The sequence below is a fragment of the Melanerpes formicivorus genome, unplaced genomic scaffold (genome assembly GCF_026170545.1).
Source record: "Melanerpes formicivorus ecotype bairdi unplaced genomic scaffold, bMelFor1.0.p_v2 SCAF_180, whole genome shotgun sequence".
Taxonomy (NCBI): domain Eukaryota; kingdom Metazoa; phylum Chordata; class Aves; order Piciformes; family Picidae; genus Melanerpes; species Melanerpes formicivorus.
In genome coordinates this window covers 134,686-152,592 of record NW_027142532.1, presented here as the reverse complement: position 1 = coordinate 152,592, position 17,907 = coordinate 134,686, and the positions used below count along the sequence as shown (strand labels likewise).

Below are 17,907 nucleotides of genomic sequence, written 5' to 3'. Positions count from 1 at the left end.
TGTGAGAAAAAAGAAGCACAGAGAACAAAACGGTTGGTGCCCAAGAGAATAGAAGCACAGGGAATAAAAGGGTTGGTGCTCGAGAGAAAAGAAGTGCAGAGGAAAAAATGGTTGGTGTCCAAGAAAAAAGAAGTACACAGAAAAATGTGTTGGTGCTCGAAAAACAACAAGAGCAGAGAATGAAAGTGTTGGTGCCTGAGGAAAAAGACTTGCAAGAAAAAAAGATGGTTGATGCCTGAGAGAAAAAAGCACATAGGAAAAATGGGTTGGTGCCTGAGAAAAAAGAAGTGCAGGGGAAAAAAGGATTGGTTGCGGGAAGAGAGTTGGTTTTGGTTAGCTTGAGAAGACTATAGGGAAGATTTGCCTTTGCTTGAATTAGAGAGAGCTGTGTTTTGTCTTTGACTCTGAGAGAAGCTGGGCAGCATTTGGTGGGATGTGTTAAAATATTGTTTTGTTGTTTTGACCTATTGTCTGCCTGTGGTGGGCCATGCCCATCCTGGAAAAAAAACAGAGGGGGAGGGCTCATGAGAGTTTTTTTGCCCTCCCTGGGGGGTGTGTTTCCTCCCCTGGGAAACTGACTTTGGGATGGCATTCAACAAGAAGTCCAAGTGCCGAGTGCTGCACTTTGGCTACGGCAATCCCATGCAGAGCTACAGGCTGGGGTCGGAGTGGTTGGAGAGCTCCCAAACAGAGAGGGACCTGGGGGTGCTGATCGACAGCCACCTGAATATGAGCCAGCAGTGTGCCCAGGTGGCCAAGAGGGCCAATGGCATCCTGGCCTGCATTAGTGTAGTGGGATGGAAAGGGTAAGGCCAAGAAGCCTCCTCCCTTCCCCCTTGTAGGGTAAAAGGGAAAAAAAAATTGAAGGGAAAGGAAAAAAAAAACTCACAAGCTGAATTAGCAAAGCAGTGGAGCTATATTTACAAAGCAATGTAGGGAATGCAGGGGAATATTTACAAATTTACAATATCTACAATATATACAAAGATATACAACAGAGTAACACAGAAATGAGAGTAACCCCCCTCTGGACAGAGGGGGTTCCCCACCTCCGCTCTCCCCTCTCTCCCCCCCCTTTCCCCAGAGTGGGATAGAAAGAGAGAGAAGAGAGGAAAAAAAAAATGTTAGAAGCAGTTTGTGTTAATTGGAAAGGAGTTAATATACCGGCCTTTATCTGTCTTCAAGGCCGAGGCCTTGGCAGAAAGCCCAGCACAGAGATAGCTGCAGAGCTGCTGCACCGTGGAAAGGCGGTAGCAAGACTGACAGAAAAGTTGTGGAAATGTCCAGTTCACTCCCAGTTCCGAAGGTGCTTCCTCCCACTCATCCAATGAAATTAGTTTAGACTATTCCTTCCGTTTACCAACTTCCGTCCACCATATTCCCTTTCTTAAGGGGGCAATGTCAACCGGCCACAGTCCACCCCTTCTAAACAATTTCATTGGCTGTTCATACTGTCCATCCAATCCAAAACGATATTTACAGTTCGTGAGCAAAGTTCATAGTCCATTCCGGCTACGCTCAGATGTAGATGATTCAAAAGTCCAAGAAAATCAGAAAATGAGAAAAATGGAAAACAGTTCATTTCTTCGCCGGCGAAGCAAAGAAAAGGGAAACAGGGATTCTCAGGGTCTCTTAGTTGACTCAGGGCTCTCAGGGATCTCAGGGTTCGTGCACCGTAGATTCCTCGTTGATTCTTCCTCTGGACGCGATGTAGCTGTACAACAGTTCGAAATTAACCTCTTTCAGCTAAAGTTAGATTTCTTTGCGGAATACACTGAATTTCACCATTCTCTTGCATTACCCAATAAGTGTGACCCGGACCTTCAGCTGAAACCACCCCTCGGACAGGTTTAGCCTCTCCTGAGGGTGAAAATACCCAAACAGTTTTACCTAACAGATTCTTTTCTCTAACAACAGGAACTCTATCACCTTCTACTTTTCGTAGCAAATCTGAATGTGCAGGTCCAGCTCGGTTCACTGAACCTCTACTATTTACCAGCCAGGTTGCTTGTGCTAAATGTTTTTCCCAGTTTTTCAAAGATCCACCTCCCATGGCTTTGAGAGTGGTCTTCAACAAACCGTTGTAGCGTTCAATCTTCCCTGAAGCTGGTGCATAGTAGGGAATGTGGAATATCCACTCAATACCGTGCTCTTTTGCCCAGTTCTTTACAAGGTTGTTCTTGAAATGAGTTCCATTGTCTGACTCAATCCTCTCTGGAGTTCCGTGTCTCCACAGGATCTGTCTCTCCAGACCAAGAATGGTGTTGCGTGCAGTTGCATGTGGAACTGGATAAGTTTCCAACCATCCAGTGTTTGCCTCTACCATAGTAAGCACGTATTGCTTACCAGAACGAGAACGTGGTAGAGTGATGTAGTCAATCTGCCAAGCTTCACCATACTTGTACTTGGACCATCTGTCACCATACCACAAGGGCTTAAGTCGTTTTGCCTGCTTAATAGCAGCACAAATGTCACAGTCATGGATGACTTGCGTGATAGCATCCATGGAAATGTCTATGGATCTGTCACGAGCCCATTGGTATGTTGCATCTCTGCCTTGATGTCCTGATGAATCGTGAGTCCACCGAGCTAAGAATATCTCACCTCGGTGTTTCCAGTTGAGATCAAGATTAGAGTCCATGTCTACTTGAGAAACTCTTGCAGCTAGGTCTGCCTGATGGTTGTGTTGCTGTTCCTCAGTAGCTTTGCTCTTAGGAATGTGAGCATCGATGTGTCTCACTTTCACTGGAATTCTCTCGATTCGATCAGCAATGTCCTGCCATAGGTTGGCTGCCCAAATGGGTTTTCCTTTTCTCTGCCAACCACTCTTCTTCCAGTTCTTTAGCCAACCCCATAGAGCATTGGCTACCATCCATGAGTCGGTGTAGAGATAAAGCTTTGGCCATCTCTCACGTTCAGCTACGTCGAGAGCTAGCTGGACAGCTTTTACCTCTGCGAACTGACTGGATTCTCCTTCTCCATCTTTTGCTTCTGCAACTCGGCGTGTTGGACTCCACACTGCAGACTTCCACCTTCGCTTGTTCCCAACAAGACGACAGGAACCGTCTGTGAACAAAGCATATTTCTTTTCATCATCAGAAAGGTCATTGTAAGGAGGAGCTTCCTCAGCACGAGTTACTTTCTCCTCTGGAGGTTTGGCACAGTTGATACCTTCAGGCCAACTTGAGATCACCTCCACTAGACCAGGTCTTTCAAGATTTCCCATTCGAGCTCTCTGTGTTATCAGAGCCATCCACTTGGACCAGGTTGAGTCTGTGGCATGATGTGGTGTGAATCCTTTGCCTTTAAACATCCAATTCAAAACTGGTAATCTGGGAGCTAAGAGAAGTTGTGATTCAGTTCCAATCACTTCAGAAGATGCTTTTACTCCTTCATAGGCAGCTAAAATTTCTTTCTCTGTTGGAGTATAATTAGCCTCTGAACCTCTGTAACCTCGACTCCAGAAACCAAGAGGTCGTCCACGTGTCTCACCTGGAGCTTTTTGCCACAAGCACCAGGTTGGACCATTGTCACTTGCAGCCGTGTATAAAATGTTCTTAATGTCTGGACCATCTCGGACAGGTCCCAGACCCATTGCTTGAATTACCTCTTGCTTTATCTGGTCAAAGGCTGCTTGTTGTTCAGGTCCCCAGTGGAAATGGTTTCTCTTTCGAGTCACATCATACAGAGGTTTCACAATCTGACTGTATCCAGGAATGTGCAGTCTCCAAAATCCCACTATCCCCAAGAAACGTAGGGTCTCTTGCTTGTTGGTGGGACTTGCCATGGTAGAGACTCTATTTACCACATCCACTGGAATGTGTCGGCGTCCATCCTGCCAGCGCACTCCCAGAAACTGAATTTCTGTGGTAGGTCCTTTCATCTTGTCTCGCTTGATGGCAAAACCTGCATTCAGAAGAATGTCAATGATTTTGTTACCTTTCTCGAAGATTCCTCAGCAGTTTTACCCCAGACGATGATATCATCGATGAACTGGATGTGTTCTGGAGCACCGCCTTTCTCCAGAGCATCGTGGATCACTGCATGACAGATGCTGGAGCTGTGGATCCAGCCCATTGGCAGTCTGTTGAAAGTGTACTGGATTCCTCTCCAGGTGAAAGCAAACTGAGGCCTGCATTCCTCTGCTATGGGAATAGAGAAAAATGCATTAGCAATGTCTATGGTAGCATACCATTTGGCCTCTTTGGATTCCAGCTCATACTGTAGCTCCATCATGTCTGGCACTGCTGCACTCATAGGTGGTGTTACTTCATTCAGGGCTCAGTAGTCTATTGTCAGACGCCAGTCTCCATTCTGCTTCCGCACAGGCCACACTGGACTGTTGAAAGGTGAATAAGTTTTGCTGATGACTTTCTGACTCTCCAACTGACGAATCAGATTCTGAATGGGCAACAAAGAGTCACGGTTGGTTCTGTATTGTCTGTGATGCACAGTCTGAGAAGCAACCGGCAATTTAATGTCCTGTATCTTATGTTGTCCCACAACTGCAGATTCATCAGAAAGTTCAGGTCTAGCAGACAGCTTCAATTTTTGTCCATCAATTTCTATTGAAGCTACTCCAAAAGCCCATTTGTAACCTCTAGGGTCTTTGAAACGCCCTTCTCTCAGAAAATCAATTCCCAAAATACAAGGTGCGTCAGGTCCGGTCACAACTGTATGCTTCCTCCATTGTTTACCAGTTAGACTTATATTAACCTCTACCTTACTTAACTCTTGAGATCCACCAGTGACTCCCAGAATAGTTATAGACTCTGATCCCTGATAATTTGATGGTATTATGGTGCACTGAGCTCCTGTGTCAACCAAGGCCCTGTACTTCTGAAATTGTGAAGTGCCAGGCCACTGGATGTACACATCCCAATAGATTCTATTATCTCTGTTATCCCTCTCCTCCCCCTGGCGGGAGGCAGGGCACCCCTAGTTATGGGGAACATGTGCACATGTGCATTGCACATATTGTGCAGGGTTATAACTTTGCATGTTATGACTGGAGCCACTGTTGGAGCCATAAGAGTCATTCTGGGGAACTGTGGAAGTAACAGCTACCCTTCTGGTATTGCTACCTTGGGTTCTGCCACTTTGCAATTCCCTCAGTCTCCTGAAAAGATTAGAAGTTGGTTGGCCATCCCAGCGGTTCATGTTCTCACCAAACTGATCATGCAGAGTTATCCAAATAGTTCTACGTGATTGTCTTGGTGGTCTGTTTTGGAATGACCTGTTTTGGAATGTCCTGTTTTGGAATGACCTCCTTGGAGGACGTGTATTCCTCACAGATGAGACTTGTACCCACCTGGAGGAAGAATTGAAACTATCCCTTTGTGCCAATTGGGATATGGAATTTCTAAATTCATCTTTTAACTCTCTTATGCAATTCTGTATATCACCAGACATAGTTTTAATGGCTGAAACCAAAGAACCACGTGTCATGCTATCCTCCAATTGTCTCATTTGATCACTGAATTGGCCAACCGTAGGAGAAGCTCCACCATAACTTCTTGACACAATTCTGCTTGCCAGAATGTTTGCATAATTAGAAGGAGCAAGTTTGATGATCTTTTTAGCAAGACCAATACCCACAGGAACGTCATCAGGATTCAGAGTTTCATGTTCACCATAGAGTAGCTCTCTAACAGCGAATTCTCTCAAGCGCTTAATTCCCTCATCTATGGTAGTCCAGGGTTTAGGATTCCAGGGAAGATCATCTCGGGAAGGGTATCTCAGGGCAACTGCCATTAAAAGGCGTATCCACAGATTAACCTTACCGAGAGCTTCGCCTAGATGTCTATCTATTCCATTGTCCCTTGAGAGAGTTCCTAACTGAGCTGCTGACTTGTCTCCAACTGTTAGAGCTGAAGCACCTGTATCATAACACCTACTAAGCCAAGCTAGAACTGGCTCCTTATCTGCCCTGGTGAAATCTTTACGGACATTTCGCAATTCCTCCCGTGGTGACGAACAGTCTGTAATATCATCTTCATCTTCATCTCCCTGAATTCTTTGCCCATAAAATCCTGCTGTCATTCTCCTAAGGATCTCTTTAAGCTGAGAACCACCTTTGCCAGCTGCTTTCCTAGCTTCATCTCTATCCTGCTTTGATCTCACTAGGTTAGCTAGATCTTTAAAACAAACCTTCTCTTCCTCCTGAGCAGGATCTTTTAGAGTAGAGGGCCCCTCACCAGGATCAGTCTCCTCCTCTTCTTCTCCATCTTTGCCCTTTCCAGCTCTAGTCTTTAAAGGAGCCACCTTAACTGGAGCTGTGTTTGAATTTACAGCCACCTTAATGGAAGCTGACAGGTCCTGAGATAAATCAGCTGCTGGGGCAGTGACTTCCGGTCCCACCGAGGGAGTGGGTGGAAGTGACGTTGCTCCGTTAATGGCCGACGGAGAAGAAGAAGGAGAAGGAGTAGGAGAAGGAGTAGGCGCCATGTTGATACCAGCCGATGCCCTTGGCTGCTTGCTAGAATCAGCAAAGTCATTTACAGCTGCTTTACCAATTAACTTTTTAGCCTTCTTTTTGACTGACATGGGTTCTCCACAGTCCTCGTCACTAGATGACTCTGGGACTGACCGAGAGCCACAGCATTTTCTTTTTGATCTAGTTTTAATAACAAAACACACCCTGGACACCTTTTTCTCTCGCCGTAAAGAGAACAGTAAATATGCGATTACCATCACCAGCAACAGATTTATACACATCAAATAAATCACTTTTGGATCCCAGGCATCACCTAAAGTTACTGTCTCCTCAGGCGGAATCTTAAAACTCTTTATCTCAATTGGGAGAGTGGTGGAGGTAACATTCCTGTATCTCACCGGCCATAATAAATTAATACATTTTCCATACCATAATTTAACTCTATACATAACCCACATATAAATTATCCGCACCAAATATTTGCCCAGGTAATCCAAAATCAAACCCAAACAATACCTGTAAACCAGAGCCCCAAAAATTGAAAAGAATAATCGCTCCACAAACCACAATACCTTCATGTTTGCTAATTCAGCTAGAAAACACTAAATCAATCAAATAATAAATTGAACTAATTATCTGCCCCACATTGGGCGCCAATAAAAAAATGTGGTAGGTTGGGAGGGCAAGGCCAAGAAGCCTCCTCCCTTCCCCCTTGTAAGGTAAAGGGAAAGAAACTTGAAGGGAAAGGAAAAAAAAACTCGCAAGCTGAATTAGCAAAGCAGTGGAGCTATATTTACAAACCAATTTAGGGTATGCAGGGGAATATTTACAAATTTACAATATCTACAATATATACAAAGATATACAACAGAGTAACACAGAAATGAGAGTAGCCCCCCTTGCCGAGGGGTTCCCCACCTCTGCTCTCCCCTCTCTCCCCCACCCCTTTCCCCAGAGTAGTTCGGAAAAGAGGGAGAAAAAAAAGAGAAAGAAGTTAAAAGTAGTTTTGTGTTAATTGGAAAGGAGTCAATACAGGCCTTCTATCTCATCTTCAAGGCCGAGGCCTTGGCAGAAAGCCCAGCACAAAACAGAGCTGCTGCACGAAGAAGAGGCGGAAGCAAGACTAATGATAGAGTGCCAGAGTGCCCAGGATATCTTTTCTACACTCCCAGTTCAGAAGGTGCTTCCTCCCACTCTTCCAATGAAATTAGTTTAGACTATTCCTTCCGTTTACCAACTTCCGTCCACCATATTCCCTTTCTTAAGGGCACAGCCTCAAACGGTCACAGCTGGGAGAGCAAGGGTGCAGCACACCAAGGACACTTCTCAGTTCTCTGTTTCTCTCTGTCCTGATCCACACCTGGCTTACCCTGGGCTACTTCATGGTCTAGGCCTTTTCTTTGTTTGTTTGTTTTTAACCTAAAATGAGAATGCATGTTGTGTTGTAAGGAATTTTGACTTTCCCATTAACTATTTAAAACTAAGGCAAACTGGTGAGGTGACATAGAAATCCATAGGAACATTTTCTCTAGTCACACAACAATTAAACAATCATAACAGCCAGTCCTAATTCACACGGTGCTGTGGTGCATTCTTCTGAGTGATGCTTTTGATCCCAGATTACCATAGCAGTTGTTGTGATCGATGTTCGACTGCATGGGAAATGCTGTGTGCTCATGGCCTTGATTCCTCTGCCGTTGTTCATTGCGATGATTGCAGTTGGCATGGGGTAGACATTTCTTGCTGGTATCACTAAAGCCCCTTAGCTATAACATATACATCCTCTCTTTTGATTTGTTGATTTTTTCTTGATAGATTTTTAAATTTTTTTATTTTTATTATTTTTATTTTTTAAATTTTATTTTTAATTTTAATTTTTATTTTAAGTATTTCATTTTTTAAATATTTTTCTTAATTTTAATTTTTAATCCAATTTTTAATTTTTTATCTTATATTATTTTTAAAAAACTATTTTAATTTTTTTTGTATGTTTGCTTTATTTAATCTATTTTTAAAATTTCTAATATTTTTATTTCAATTAAAAAAATTAATCAATTTTTAAAAATCTTAGTTTTTTATTTAATCTATTTTTTAATTTTTTTAATTTTATTTTGTTTTGGTTTTATTATTTTTTAACTTTTTTTAAAATTTACATTATTTTTATATTTATTTTTATTTTATTTTTTAATATTATTTTAATTAATTTTAAATTTTAAAATTTTAATTATTTTAAATTTAATTTTTAAAATCTAATTTTTAATGTAATTAATGTTTTTAATATGCCTCTTAAATATTTTTTCTTTTGTTGTTATCTGTATTTTTTGGTCTATAACTTTTAATAATTTGTAGATAATTTTATTTTTCTTTTAAATATTTTTTATTTATTGATTTTTTTATAGCTTTTAATTTTTCTTGAATTTTATTTATCATAATTTAATCTTGTATTAATGAATTTTTTATGTTATTTCATAATCTAATTTTTTTTAATTTATTTTTTTAAATTGTTTTCTTATTTTATTTTTTCCTTTTTTATTTTCTTTTTAATCTTTTTTGTGTTTAATATTTTGTCCTTATTTTTCATTTTAACTTTTGTAAATTTCTATTTTGCTAATAATCCTTATGCTTTTTGTTAATAGTTATTTTTTGTTAGTAATCCTTATGGGGTTTATTTGTTTGGGTTTTTTTTAATTATTATTATGTTAAATTGTTTTTTATATTAAATATTTTTCTTTCTTTTCTATAATTTGCTTTTTTTATTATTATTATTGTTGTTATTTTGTACTTTTCCTTTGCAGTAGTACTTTGTGCTATTAGCCAAACACCAAACTCGTGCGAGAGGCAATGCACCAAAATGGACTCTCCACACTGTCTATTAGCTGAGGAAGGAGGTGGATGTGGAAAGTTTAATACATCTGATTGGGGAGGCAGCAATAAATATAGCCACCAACAGCAGGGAAATAGCTCATGGACCAGTCCAAACCTGGAAAGGACTGGAATGGGACACATTGTCTTGGTTGCCTGGTGGGCCATGGGTCAAACGAGTGTCATTCTTCTCTCTTTGTGCAACAGTAGCTCTAATCTTTCTACCATGTCTGATACCCTGGTTGGTATGGCTTATCCATCCTGCAGTCAGGCAGGTGCAGGTTGTAGCCATATCAAGTGAGCCTCAAAAGGCTATAAAAAAGAGCAGTATGATGTATCTGCAAATCAGACCAACATCAGAAATGAGCCAAGAGGAAAGGATTAAGTTAATGGTGAAAGAATTTTGTAAAGACAGTTATTAAAGCAAGGAGAGGAGGGATTGATGGGATTGAAAGGAGGGAGTGTCTTTACAAAGGAAGAATTGGCTAAGAGGGAGTTGGAAGGGAAAGCAGGAACCAGAGAGTTCCCCTTCTCTATGTGTTTGTAAATCACAAAGGGGCCTCTGCTAAGTCTCTTCCCTTGAACCTTGCTGTCAATCAGTAGGGGTCTGTCCCAAGATAGCAGACACTGAACACAGCCTGAACTGCTGAACTTTTAGGCCAGAGCACAGGCTTAAGAGACTACTGAATATTAACTTCTGCACCCAGAGAAGTGGAGAACCTAATTTAAATGAGCATAGGATGTATGAAGCAGGGAGGGTTTGTGTGAAGGGGGACATGTAGCAGGGGTTTGGGAAAGACTAAATCCTGAGTACCTGAGCCACTGGGGAAAGGGAGAGGGAGATTTGCATCCAGAAATGTAGGATGGAAGGGGAGCTGTGCCTTCAGCAGTGAGAGAGACCCCACAGGGAATTGTCCTGTGGACTCTCCCTTTATTCAAAGGAAGTTTTACAAGACTTCTCTGTCTCTGTTATGAACTTCTAGATGGGAAGAATTTTTCCTTGCATGTTGCACACCCAGGGAGCACAGCTGCTCCTGTCTGCAGTCTCTGGGTCACAGCAGACAGGCCAGTACTGAATCTGAAATGGTCTGAAGAAAGACTCTGGTGGGAAAACTACACTCTCACAAGGGTAACAGCACCAGCAGCAGTCAAGAAGGGAGAAACCAGACTGTGAGTGACATCAGAACTGCTCAGCAGGAGAGGAAAAAGAGTTTATTGCTTCTGAAGGCATCCAGTAGTCATTTTCCTCAGGGCATCCTTGAGCTCCTGGTTCCTGAGGCTGTAGATAAGAGGGTTGACTGCTGGAGGTACCACTGAGTACAGAACTGCAAGCACCAGATCCAGGGATGGGGACAAGATAGAAGAGGGCTTCAGGTAGGCAAAGATTACAGTGGTGACAAAAAGGGAAACCACAGCCAGGTGAGGGAGGCAGGTGGCAAAGGCTTTGTGGCGTCCCTGCTGAGAGGGGATCCTCAGCACTGCCCTGAAGATCTGCACATAAGACACCACAAGGAACACAAAACAGACAAAGAAGAAACAGGCACTGGCCACAAGAAGTCAAAGTTCCCTGAGGTAGGATTTGGAGCAGGAGAGCTTGAGGATCTGGGGCACTTCACAGAAGAACTGGTCCACAACATTGCCCTGGCAGAAGGGCAGGGAAAATGTATTGGCTGTGTGCAGCAGAGCATGGAGAAAGCCACAGGTCCAGGCAGCTGCTGCCAGGTGGAGACAAACTCTGCTGCCCAGGAAGGTCTCATAGTGCAGGGGTCTGCAGATGGCAGCGTAGCGATCGTAGGACATGGTGGTGAGGAGAAAATACTCTGCACCAAGCAAAAGGAAAAGCAGAAATACTTGTGCAGCACATCCTGCATAGGTGATGTCCCTGGTGTCCCTCAGGGAATTGACCATGGTCTTGGGGACAGTGGTGGAGATGGCACCCAGGTCAGTGAGGGCAAGGTTGAGGAGGAAGAAGTACATGGGGGTGTGGAGGTGGTGGTCCCAGGCTATGGTGGTGATGATGAGGCCATTGCCCAGCAGGGCAGCCAGGTAGATGGCCAGGAAGAGGCAGAAGTGCAGGAGCTGCAGCTGCCTTGTGCCTGGGAATGGCAGGAGGAGGAAGTGGGTGATGGAGCTGCTGTTGGCCATCTGCTGCCTCTGGCCATGAGGCACTGTCAAAAGAGAAGGAGACAGTGAGAGGAGACTTCTCTCAGCACAGCCAAAACCACTCCCCACAGACCCTCCCCTGTCACACAGACACTTACTGCTTCTCAGGGACTTTCCTTCAGCTCCAAGGCTGGGGCATTGCTTGGTCCTGGTTTAGGGTAAAAGGCAAGAGTGGGAGAGCTCCCCATGGAGTATAAGTCACCCTGCTCTGCACCTCAGCTGGAGGGTGACCATGCTCCCATGTCACCCTGAGAAGCCACCAGACACTGCTGAGAGCAGAGGGATCCACCACACACCACTCTGTGTCTCAGGGTCTCAGCATCCCACTTCCAGTCCAGGAGACACTTGGCTCAGTGTCCCCTGGAAGGCAGCACAGCCTGGATGGACACTTCAAGGACACAGCCAAAGCATGACCATGGCAGGTCCTGAAGTCAGCTCATTCCCAGCCTCACACCCTGCACTGCCCAGAGCTTCACAGGCTCAGTACAACTGGGACACCTCATTGCTGTGGCTCCACCTGCATAGAAGATCTCACAGTGTCTGTGCCTGACTGCAGCTGAAGCTTCCATGCCCAGAGAGCCATCAGCAGCACAAAGAGCATCTGAGACAGACAAGGAGAGGGACAGACAGACACTCAGGAATGCCTTCAGGTGAGGAGTGTAGGCACTTGGTGAGGTTCCCAGTAAAGCTCTGTGTGATGGTTGAAGAGGCTCAGCCCTTGCTCTAAAGGCACAGCTGAGTTTTCCTCCTCACCAGCCAGGCCAGAGACAGTGGAAGCAAAAATTCAGGATAGCAGAGACTGGGTCAGGAAGCCCTGGCCTGAACAAAGTCATGAAAAGTCCCCATGAAAATGTTCTGGAAATGAGCTGGAGCTGAGAGCAACCCTCACCCACACAGCAGCCTTTCCACAGCAAAAGGAACCTGCCTTGCTCTGCCCTGCCTTGCCCTGCCCAGGGTAACTCATTCCAACCCCAGCTTCTCCCCAAAGCTGCATGAAGAGCTCCCTGGGCTGCTTGAGACCTGAGCCTGGCAGGCAGCAGAGTCCCTGTCCCAGCTTTAGGAGATGACTCCAGGAACTGCAGCTGCACTGCCCTGCAACCACACACTCACCCTGTCAGCAAATGCAGTGACTTCTCCCCCAGTGAGTTCTCAGCATCCTCCCAATCCTGGCCACCTTGAAGCTCTCTCTGTCTTTCTCATCTCCCGATATGCCCTCAGCCCTGCTGTGCTGTGCAGAGGAGCTGCTCCTGGACAGAGCTCCATCATGCCCAGGAGCCTGGCCCAGCTCAGCAGCAGCAGACCAGCCCAAGGCATTTAAAGGAGCCCTCTGGTGGCTTTGGTGCCAAGTCCATAAACCTCAGAGACTGAGAAGCTGATGAAACCTCTCCAGAAGTCAAAGTCAGATTCAAACTCTGAAGTTTCTTCTACTGTTAATGGGTCCCAGTGAAGCATACTGGGAAAGGGTCCACAGGGTATGGTCAGAGCAGAAGGAGAGAGTGGATGCAAGGGAAGCATCACTGGAGGCACTGAAGCATCTCCAGGCTGTGGTGAGAGCAGAGAACTGAGGCAGTGCTGACAGGTCAGGACAAGCAGCTCAAGGTAGCTCTGCTGCTCAGGAAACCTGGAGGGGTTTCATTGATCCAAAGGGCCAAGCCCTGACCCCCAGCCCCTGGCAAGGCAGATCCTGTCCCTCACCTGTGGGTCAGATCTCTGATTCACCCTGTGAAATCATTTTTATCAGATGCTTTGTGCAATAAAAACCTCTCCAATTATCTACAGAAACCTCGGCAATAATTAGAGGTTCAGCAGAATTTAATGAGACCCATGGAGTATTTGGGGCTGATTACATCATCCTTAGGTACTGCCAGGAGACTCTGCCAAGGTACTGCCAAGAAGCCTCTCAAGAAGTCCAAGTCAGAAGGAAACTCCAAAGTACCTTGAAGCACTGATTGGCCTCACTGAGGCTTGTTACTGACAAAGGCTCCCCAGGGACTCGTTAGAGCAGCTTGTTAGAGGCCAGGATTGCAGGGAGACAAAGGCAAAGTACAGGGCAGAAAAACTTGCCTTTGGTCTAAGAAGCAGAAAGGCCAAGCCCTGACCACTGCCCTTGCAATAGAAGAACCTCAAAGCCTCAAAGCCAAGTTTCTCCTGACAGGCCTTGGTGGCAGAGGCAACTGCCAGAGCCAAGGGGACAAAAGCCTTGGTCCTGTTGAGCCTCTCAGCCTTGCCAGAGCCCTTGGCCATCCCTCCTGCAGCCTCTCCTACACTGTCCCATGCCTGCAGCTCTTTCCCTTCAGGCTGCTGACACCAACCTTGCTTCCCCAACCAGCTCTCACCCTGCCATTTCCATCCCTTCCTTGAGCTGTCTCAGCTCTCCCTGCCATTTCCTGACACCTTTGGATGGCCTCATGCATAGCAGCTCTGCCCTTTGAGGGACATTTCTTTGTCTTCATCTCCACTCTGAACTTTCCAAGCTGCACTTTGTGGAGGTTTTGGTCTCTCCCCACTCCCCAGAAGATCTCCATCCTCTCTGAAACCACCCTTGAGCCATGTGCACGCTGCTCTGGCAGTGCCCTGAGCCTCCATTCAGCAGGATGAAGCAGCCCAGGTCCCTCGGTGTCTCCACATAGATGTCAACCCCCATCCTGCCAGATCTGCTCAGCAGCCTCCCCAATTCCTTGCTTCTCCTTCAGACTGGAGAACTCTGCACCCAGACACCAAGCATCCCGATGTGGCCACAGCAGCGCTGAGTCCATGGGGAGGACAGCTCCTGTGTCTGGGTGGTCACAATCCTGCCTCAGCCCAGCTGCAGTTGGCCTTCTTCCCTGTGTGAGGGGTTTCCTCCATCCCAGGGCATTTGCAATGGCTCTTCTCAGTTGCTGTGATGCCTTTCTGATTGGGGTGGGACACATCAGAACCTCCAGATCCAAAGAACAGGCAGACAGTACTGGGATGGGGCCCAGTCTGTCAGGGAGTGGGTAAGGGGATATAGGCTGTACTGGGAGCAGTCCCAGATGAGTGGTTAGAGGGCTTCAGGAGTTGCAGCCTTTCCTGGGAGTGGGCACAATCTGTCCTGGGAAGGAGTCCTGTTATGGTTGCTATTAATATTTAATATTTGGCAACACCAGAGGAAGTTTAGGCTCAAGGTTAGGAGAAAGTTCTTCCCAGAAAGAGGAATTGGCCACTGGAATGTGCTGCCCAGGGAGGTGGTGGAGTCACCATCACTGGAGGTGTTCAAAGAAAGATTGGATGTGGCACTTGGAGCCATGGTTTAGGTGTCAAGGGGTGTTGGGTGGTAGTTTGGACTTGATGATCTCTGAGGTCGTTGCCAACCTGGTTGATTCTGTGTTTCCCAGGTTTGAAGGTGACCAAAGCAATGTCTTGTGACAAACCCAAGAGATTCCAAAACATGTAGTGAAAGGTGAGGAGAACATCTCCTGCCCAGCTGATAGAATGAGAAACTCATGAGTCTCCCAAAAGCAACAGAAAGAAGGGAAAAGAACCTCAGGAAAGTCTTGCTCAGTATTGCTCTATGAACTGCAGACAGGCCTTAGGCCTGGTCCTTGAAATGGGAGCTTAGGAGAAGACAGAGGCTTAGGGCCTGCTCTTGAAGGTGACATTTGCCCCAGCTCTTCCCAGAGAGGCCCTTGCTGTCCCCTGTTCTGCTCCCTCAAGCAGACCAGCACTCACACATGCCCTGCACTACAACAGCCATGCAAACAAAGCTGAACAAGCTCAGGATTATTGCTCCAACCAACTTCTTGAGACTGAAGCCCAAGGCAGGAATCCACAACCATAGCCAGGCCCAGAGCTCTGAGAAGCCCCAGGTGTTGTCTTCCTTTTGCACTTCATGCAGAATCTGCTTGGTTCCCATATCTCACTGATCACAGAATGGGCTGGGCTGGAAGGGACCTCCAAACGTTATCTTGTCCAACCTTCCCAGGGACATCCTCAACTAGATCAGGTTGCCCAGAGCACTGTCAAGCCTTACCTTGAATCTCTCCAGGGATGGGACCCTAACCACCTCCCTGGGCAACCTGTTCCAGTGTTCCATTACCCTCGTGGTGCAGAACTTGTGCTGGCTACTCCTTCCTGCACAATCCTGCTTTGTTCCCATCTCTCACCCATGTCTATGCATGTCCTTCCTCTCTGATCCATGGAAACACAACACCTTGTGTTCAGTGCTGTGCCCACTCCTCCTTCTGAGGCAAAGACCATGCCTGGAGCCATTCCCTCCTGAGCAGCTATTTCTGCAACCTGTTTCACTCCTCCCTGGGAAGCTGATCCTGCACCTGCAGTCCTATTCCAGAGGACTGGGAGAGCAGAGGTCTTCACCATGGCCTTTTCTGCTTCACTTTCTCCTGAGCAAGGCAGAAACCATCAAGCTAAGCTGTGCCAAGCAGAGGCCCTTTCCTTTGCAGCATTGTTTCATTTGTGCCATTTCACATCTCCTTGGACCCAGCTTGGAGTCTCTCACTGATCAGCCACAGTTGTATTTGGGAGCACTGCCCCAGGGGCACAGATTCCTGACCAGCTGAGGGGCAATCTTTTCCTGCCTTTACTGCCACATCTCCAATACTTTCCCTTTCCTCCTGGTGCTGCCCACCCTGTGTGTTTTTTCCTCATTATGGTGACAGCCTGGATGGATGCACAGCCTGAGTGTTTTTCCCACAGAGGTTCCTTGACTTCAGGCAGTCAATGTTTGCTAATCAGTTAGGTTGCATCTCTGGACACATTTGGAATCTCTCTTTTTTGGATCAGGAGCCTCTTTCATCCCCATCCTGTGCTTCAAATTCTGGATTATCCTTAAGGGAAGTGTTCATCCACAAGCTCAACAGGAGCCACCAGTGTGCACTTGCAGCCCAGAGAGCCAATTGTATCCTGGGCTGCATCAAGAGCAATGTGGCCAGCAGGGCCAGGGAGGTGATTCTCCCAATCTGCTCCACCCTGGTCAGCCCCCACCTGGAGCTCTGTGTCCAGTTCTGCAGCATCTATTACAAGAAGGATCTGTAGGGGCTGGAAGGCATCCAGAGAAGGGCCATGGGGATGAGCAGAGGGCTGGAGCTGCTCTGCTATGAGGACAGACTGAGGGAGTTGGGGCTGTTCAGTCTGGAGAAGAGAAGGCTCCAAGGAGTCCTTCTTGTGGCCTTCCAGTATCTGAAGGAGGCTACAAAAAAGCTGGGGAGGGACTTTTTAGGGTGCTGGGTAGGGATAGGACTGGGAGGAATGGAGCAAAACTTGAAGTGGGGAGATTCAGATTGGATGTGAGGAAGAAATTCTTCCCCTTGAGGGTCGAGAGACACTGGCACAGGTTGCCCAGGGAGGTGGTGGAAGTCTCATCCCTGGAGGCTTTGAAGGCCAGTCTGGGTGTGGCTGTGAGCAACCTGCTCTGGTGTCAGGTGTCCCTGCCCATGGCAGGGGGCTTCAAGCTGGATGATCCTTGAGGTCCCTTCCATCCCTAGCAATTCTATGATTCTCAGTATGCCCAAGAGGTATTATCAGGTAATGGAATTCCAATGAATGCCCTCCCCCCTCCAGCCCTTCCTTAGGGTTCTCAGGGCAGTTGGTGCACCCCCAGCAGTTGCTCTCATCAGCTCTCTGTGTTGTGTTCTGTGTCCATCCAGAATGGACATTTGCTACCAAGGGCTTGCTTTCTAGATTCAGGTGATGAGATTTTCAGTTCCTTTTCTCCTTCTCTTCAGTCTGCTGTTCCTTCTCCTGCACTAGTGCCTGCTGGGACAGGATCCATGTGATTAAGAGGAACCCACTGGCAATTTCTGGGGAGCCTCAGATTCACTGGAGGTGATCTGCACCATGCAATGTCCAGAGCAATGTGAACCCTACAGCACTCAAGGGAACAAATAGTTAGAGAGCAGCCCCATGGAGGACCTGGGAGTTGTGGTGGGCAGCAAGATCTGCATGGGACAGCAATGTGCCCTGGTGGCTAGGAAGGCCAATGGGATGCTGGGGTGCCTTTGGAAGAGTGTGGCCAGCAGATCCAGGGAGGTTCTCCTCTCCCTCTACTCTGCCCTGGTGAGGCCCCACCTGGAATATTGCATCCAGTTGAGGGCTCCCCAGGTCAAGAGGGACAGGGATCTGCTGCAAAGGGTGTGAGAATGCTGAAGGGACTGCAGCACTGCCTGATGAGGAGAGGCTGAGAGGTCTGGGTCTGTTTAGTCTGGAAAGGAAAAGACTGATCGATGTCTATCTATATATGAGGGCTGAGGGCTGGGGGTCAGGAAGCAAGAGGCAGGGGCAGCCTGTGCTCACTTGTGCCCTGGGATAGGACAAGGGGCAATGGATGGAAACTGCAGCACAGGAAGTTCTACTTCAACAGCAGGAAGAACTTCTTGACTGTAAGGGTGACAGAGCCCTGGAACAGGCTGCCCAGGGAGGTTGTGGAGCCTCCCTCTCTGGAGACTTTCCAGCCCTGTCTTGATGTGTTG

General features: G+C 46.6%; 1 pseudogene; it reads right to left on the bottom strand.

Annotated features, from left to right (window-relative positions):
* Positions 1-10,510: 10,510 nt before the first annotated feature.
* LOC137457468 (olfactory receptor 14A16-like) lies at positions 10,511-11,443 on the bottom strand (annotated as a pseudogene).
* Positions 11,444-17,907: the final 6,464 nt, after the last annotated feature.